The sequence below is a fragment of the Rhagoletis pomonella genome, unplaced genomic scaffold, assembly GCF_013731165.1.
Source record: "Rhagoletis pomonella isolate Grant_MI unplaced genomic scaffold, Rhpom_1.0 Rhpom_scaffold_00001, whole genome shotgun sequence".
NCBI classification, from domain to species: Eukaryota; Metazoa; Arthropoda; class Insecta; order Diptera; family Tephritidae; genus Rhagoletis; species Rhagoletis pomonella.
Window position 1 is genome coordinate 40,440,156 of NW_023458555.1, and position 7,022 is coordinate 40,447,177.

A 7,022-nucleotide genomic window follows, 5' to 3' on the forward strand; every position below is an offset into this window, starting at 1 on the left:
TTTTTTGACGTTGTGGCTGCTCTTCTGACGCATTCAACGCGTTCTAATCGCGCTTCGAAAGCATCAAAGATGAGGAAGAAAGCTAGCATTACATTAAATTCAAAGAAACAAATTGTGTAGGCCAACTCAGAACTCTATAAAACATATCTAAACCGAATTTCGGGCTGATACCTTCATAGTTCAATTCTTTTGGAACCAGTTTTTAGTTCTTTTTACATATTTTTTTGGCTACTCTGAGATTATTTACCGGTTCTTCTTAAACCGATTTTTAGGTCTTTAGTAATCGAGTTTCGGTTATTCTTTTTCTAATTTAGATGTTTCTTGGACCAGGTATCGAACTCATGTCCCGCGGAGTGGTACGCACCTCCAACCACTCAGCCAGAGCAGCCGTCATATGCATGTATGTACATTAGGGTGGCCCAAAACAAGTAAAGTCGGAATATGCATGCTCTAACCGCCTAGTATTGTTCTATATCGAAAAAAATATACCCCTATTTTTTATTTTGAAATCAAAAAATATTTAGAGGTCGCTCGAAAGTTTTCCATGTATTTTATATGGGGAAAAAACAAACTTTTCGTAGAAATAGAATTCTTGAAAATCATTATTTTTCGGTCGGAAAACTCTAGTTCTCTTCAGGAGACTGCCAATTTTTTATTTTTTCCCCCATTGCCTATTCTGGCATTTTCTGGGTGGATCTAAAAATATAGTTGCTATGAAAAAAATTGTTAAATAAATAATTGAGAATCTCCTGAAGACGAATGGTGTTTTCCCAATCGAAAAATATTGATTTTCCAGAATTCTATACCATTTCTACGAAAAGTCGGTTTTCCCATATAAAACACATGAAAAACTTTGAGCGACCTCCAACTATTTTTTGATTGCAAAATAAAATAAGGGTATATTTTTTGGGAGTAGAACAATCCTAGGGGGTGAGAGCATAAAAATTCCAACTTTACTTTTCCGCCACATGCATTTTTAGACCACCCTAATGTACATATGTAATCTTGTATAATTTAGTACCCTTCGAAGCACCAAAAATCTTTTTTCTTCAGATTTTAGACCGTTCCTACGAAGATAAGTTGAGTATAAAATAATTGTATATATCTAACTATTTTATTTTAATTTTTGTTATTTCATTTTATAATAATTAGGGCACGGAATCTCATGCACTAAAAAATCGAAAATGTGCGCATATAATATACAAGTACACTCAAAACTGAAAAATATGCGCTATACTTAAACAAGTACAATATGCGATTAAAAATATTTTCCCAGTATTTTTTGCCAGTAAAAATAAATAAATCATTCTTCATTTAATAAGAAAATAATGAAAACAATTCACTTCAAAATACAATATATATGCATTTGTATGTATAAAATTAGTTTATAATTAAGCAGTCAGTTACAATGTTGTGTAAATAGAAAAATTGACAGTTTATTAGTTTGAGAAAGTTCGCCATTTGGCGGCTTTAATGAATTTCAGCAGGTACGTCATACAGAGAGAGTGCAGCTGCCCTCTGATATATTCTGCAGTAATGACTTGCAGAGTGTATTCATTTAACCTCCTCCTTGCGAGGGCTGGACACTCGCCCAGGAAGTGTTCGACTGTCTCTTTTGAGCAAGGGTCATCGCAACCACGACAAAACCTTTCGCATCGCAACCTCGTATCCGTAAATGTACCTATGTCCCAGGACCCATATTAGGGTAATTTCGTATTGATCAGAGATATACGCCAGCTTTCTCCTACAGTCTTCCTGTAGTTGAGATCTAACAGAGATAGAAGAGAGTGCTTCAACGGCAATTTTTTTGTCAATGGGAATTTATTTGTCAAGAGATATCGCACTAAATTTAAATGGTTGTTTAAATGGAAAAAAGCAAATATATGCAAAAACCTCATGAATTTATTGTAAAATATACTAAAATGTGCTCAAGAAATATGCAAAAGCAATTATTTTTTGCAAAATATGCATAATCCTACATTTACTGCAAAATATGGAAAAATAAGCACTGACGATTGAATGCCATTTTAAAGGAAATTTCATTATTCGTAAAGATAACTTAACCATTTCCATTTGAAGAAGCCCAATAAAAACGTGAATTTGCATGAGGATCCGAGCCCTAATTATAATTGTGCTTATTTTATTTTGTTATCCTATTTTATTCATTTTATATTCTTTTCTATTTTAGTTTATTTTATTTTATTTTTGTTTGCGGTATTTTATCTATTTTATTTTATTTTGTCTCACTTAATTAAAGTACCAGGTTGACCGAGCTTTGCCCGGAGTGCATATACTTTTTAAAGTTTTCAAGATTTGGATAGCTTCAAAAAAAAATATTTTGGAAATAAACAAAAAAAAAAAAATTGGATTTCCATATCTATTAAGCAAATTCCTTACTCTAAAATTTTGGTGGCAACCCTATTCCGAAATACGCTGGAATGAATACAACATAATAAAAATGTTGATTGAGATTAACAAAATAAAAATTCGTATTACAAGGAAGCGTGGCAATCCTGATGGAAAATATGTTCTGACCGAAGTTCTCAACAATACCTTTCATTTGATATCCATATTGCGATATTTTAGATAAATTGTGTAGAATCGAAAATAAGTGGCAAAATAACACTACATATTATCCTAAGACACAACATTTTTTTTAAAGGGAAAGCATGGTTTAAGAAGCTTCTCTTGATACCCATGAATAGTAATATTTTAACTTTTTTTCTAAACAAAAAATTAAATAAATATGCGATTCAAAATAGGTGGCAACCTTATTAGAAATATTTTTGAATTAGGGATCTTTAAAATACCTTCCATTTCATACTCATATTAAGATGTTTTAATTAATTCGTAACTAATTTCGAATAGGTGGCAACCTTATAAGAGTCTTCTCGGAGATATTACGTACATATTCAGATAACCTTAAGATCCAAAACACCATCTGTGTACAAAATTTCATCAAAATCGTTAGAGCCGTTTCCGAGAACCCTATGGATATATATATATATACAAGAATTGCTCGTTTAATTTAATAAGATTTAGTTTAATTTTGGGTTAATTTGTTATTTGATTAATCTAAATTAAATTTTATTTTATGTTATTTAATTTAATTTAATCTAATTTAATTTAATTTAATTTAATTTAATTTAATTTAATCTAATTTAATTTAATTTTATTTAATTTAATTTAATCTAATTTAATTTAATTTTATTTTTATTGAATTTTATTTCAATTGATCTTCAAAAGAGTCAAAATATTTAACCTCTTCGAACATCCACAATCACACACCCACCTACACACACTGTAGCAACTGTAGCAAGTATCTAAATACTATGTGTGCAAGTAGTAAAAAGTATCGCGATTCATGTCTTTCTCCTTCTACGTTTCATGCCATTTTAGGGCAAAAGAATCTCAATTTCATATCTGATGGCATGAAGTGCTATATGCAACAGAAGAAACAGTGGCCACCACCAATGACCCAATCCCAACAACAATCAAACCAAATCAAGCGCACCTCACAAACAAATCCCAAGTCATGTCGAAGCACAAGATCGCTCATGTGGCATGCCACCACCAACGCTATCGCAAGCCAAGCAACAATGCAAGTGTCAACACAGCAAACAAATCAGCTATCAAGCAACAACCAAATCACTACAATCACATTTCCATTACTAACACTGTCACAAAAGTTGCAGCTGAAAATGCAGAAAAATTCAATTTGAAATGCAAACGAAATGAAAAAAAAAATCTCTATTATCGCCAGCTGAGAAAGCAACAATAACAACAACAACAACAACAACAACAACAGTAGCAGCAACAAGCAGAAGAAGGTGACATTTGAAGATAGAGTTGCAAGTAAGAAGTGTTGCTGGTGGCACGATGCAAGGCATTTTACGTCACCACCACCACCACCACCAGCACATGAGTGGGGCATGCAACAGGCACAGATAAGTGCAGCTGATGCTGCTGTTTGCAATCGTCATTGTTGCTTATAATATTTCCAAAGTTTATTTGTTTATTTGCTGTTGTTGCTGCTTCACCACCATAGTTGGTATTACCTTGTTGGGTGCGCAGCGCACGCGCAACACGCATTCGAGGTCATAACCCAATTCCTTTGGCAGTCGCCAATGGCACAGTCGCAGCCAGCTACTTTAATATATACATTGAAGAGGATGTCACCCGAAAAGCAATAGAAACAAAAACAATAAAAAAAACGTAACTAGTTGTAGATAGCCTTAGTTGCTCTGTTGCTGCATTTATAATTCGCTATTTTCCATTTCTACTCACTCAATCAGCATTTAAGCCCAACCAGCAGCTCTATCCATCGTCCGTCTCTCCGCTGTCAATGTACATACCGAGTATTGCGTTGCGCTTTTGATGTCTTTGATCAGCGCATCTCTAGTAGCCATCAATGAAAATAGGAAATACAAATAAAAGAATTGCTTACAGCAGCATCAGTAAAATTTTCCAATTTTCAATTGACAATTTTTGTGGACACTGATGGCATTGCCATTGCCATCGGTAAAGCGATTCCCATCACCAACGCCATCGCCATCAACATCAGCATCAGCTGCATTTGGCAGTCGCTTGCAATGCTTGATGCCACCAACGCGGTTTTACTTGTTTTGTTGTTGTTATTATTGATTTGCCGCTGTTTGGTGGGATATGCCGTTGACCATTTGAGATAAAGTCACCGCGCAGCGATAACCTTCTTTTGAATTTTCTTTCTTATCACACTTTTTTCTAAATGCATAGTTGTTGCAGCTTCTATTGCCTTTTCCGATGACACAATTCTGCCGAATGTCCAAATGCAACCTCCAATAAGTAGTCATTAGTTATTTCATGGATGAATTTACGCCCCTTAAATGCCGATAATTAATTTAATGTACTCACTGCCTATTTAGTTCTGTAATTACTTTTAAAACATTTTATTTATTTTTTTTCATTTAGATTGATTATTTATTGGGTACTTTGTATGAAATTTGTAATAATTTATTATTTCTTATATGGTTATTGTCATACTATGTGGATGTACCGAATTACTATAATATAATAATTTAATATGTTAAACTTTCTTCAAAGAAAAAAATGTATAAAACATTCAAAATGGGATTATGATAAAATATAAAAAGTAGTGTATGGATTATACGCGCCACTGAAGTGATATTTTTTCCTACTACCCGTATAGCTCGCCATATTATATGAGAATTTTTATGCATAGTAGTGTATAGTTATGGATCTTCATTTGAATCTTAATCTTGAACTTAATCTTTATCCCAATGTTAATCTTAATTTTAGCCTTAATCCTAATCTTGGTCTTAATCTTAATATTGGTCTTAATCTTAATCTTAATTTTAGTCTTAATCTTAGTCTTTATTTTAATCATATCTTAATTTGAATTTTAATATTAATCGTAGTCTTAATATAAATCTAATTTTTATTTTTATTTGCTCTAATTTTCATCCTAATATTAATCTTCGTCTGAATATTAATCGAAACCCAAATTTTAATCTGAATCTTGGTTTTAATTCTAATTTTAGTATTAGTCTTAATCTGAATCTTACTTTTAGTCTTAATTTTTATCTTAATCTCAATCTCAATCTTTATTTAATCTTATCTTTGTTCTTAACGTTAATTCTAATATTATTCCTAATCCTAATATCAGTCATAATCTAAGTTTTAATCCTAATACTAATCTTATTTCAATCTTAATCTTAATCTTGATTTTTCCAACATCACTAATGAACGTCACACTCAACAGTAACGTGTCTACCGTTTCCTTGATGACAGCTATTTCGGCTTGAAATGCACCGCAGAAGTTTGGAAGCCTGATAGTTTTGATGGAAAGCTCCCGGCACCAACCCTTCCTAAAAGTTTTGATACGTAACCCAGTAACCCCGTCCCATCCAGACTTCTCTTGAAGGAATGCAGGTAGCGAAGGAGCTACTAGGAGCCGTTTCCGAGGCACAGAACTCTGTCCGGTCAGGGACGAAATAAAAGTCCTCCAGAACTCTAGATTGTCTAGCTTTCGAGCCAGTTAACCACCCGGTACCCCTGAGTCAAAAAGCAGTTCGTGCTGCGACAACCCGACGCCTTACTTGCCCTTTCCTCAATGTTAGGAATACGACAGCTTCTTATCTAGGCTCAGGCCTATGTACTTGACCCTGTCAGAGAGCTGCTAATGGCCACCCCCGATCGAGTGAAGAGCCACACCGGAGACCATGTTCTTCCTAGAAAACAAGACCAGTTCCGTCTTGCTGGGATTAGCTGCGGGGCAGCAGTTGACCTCCCACCAAGTTACCAAGTTCAGGTAACCCTGAGTCAGATCAAAACGGGTATCATATGCATAGGCGATCAGATAGGCGGTTCAGAGCACGGGAGAGCAAACACCACCTCGGGTAGTGCTCGTATTGAATCTACGCTGAGTGCAGGCGCTCCTCCGTCGGTTGTTTTCAACCCCCAGCTCTTGAGGAATGACATTGTTGAAGGACACCTCGATGTCGAGGAAGGCCCGTACTGCAAATTCTTTATGTGTGAAGGCTTTATCTATCCACTTTACTACCTATTGTGAGTAGGGCGGTATCCACCGACCCTACCTTGCATTAAGCATGTTGAGCTCTCGAAAGACAGTCACGAAGAATCCCATTCCTTATGTGCAGATCAATCAGCCCCTTCAGCATTTGTAGCATAAACGCAGACTGATAGGCCTGCTGAAGTTCGTTAAATCGTTGGTGGCTTCACATTGCAAAAACAAATTTGTATAATACGACTCGATTCGGATGCAAAATTTTCTACTTTCAACTAGATAGTTGCAAAATATTCGAAAATTCTTGATACAAATATAACTGAATCCAAAAGATGGCGCCGAAATGTTCGGTTAACACATCCGCACCCGAACGTTCGTTATAACTTTGATTAATAATCCTAGGAATTATCCTGGGGGGCTTTTGTGACGACGAATTTTTAATGCGTTTGCTGTTAATTTATTTGAAAAAAAACACATACTCGCGTATTTTTAAATC

The 7,022-nt window shown here is 34.7% G+C and overlaps 1 protein-coding gene across 1 annotated transcript in view; it reads left to right on the forward strand.

The window, feature by feature from the left end:
• LOC118744152 (chromatin-remodeling ATPase INO80) overlaps positions 1-7,022 on the forward strand; it is a 123,563-nt gene that overhangs the window by 75,830 nt on the left and 40,711 nt on the right. The gene's annotated exons all lie outside the window — the stretch shown is intronic.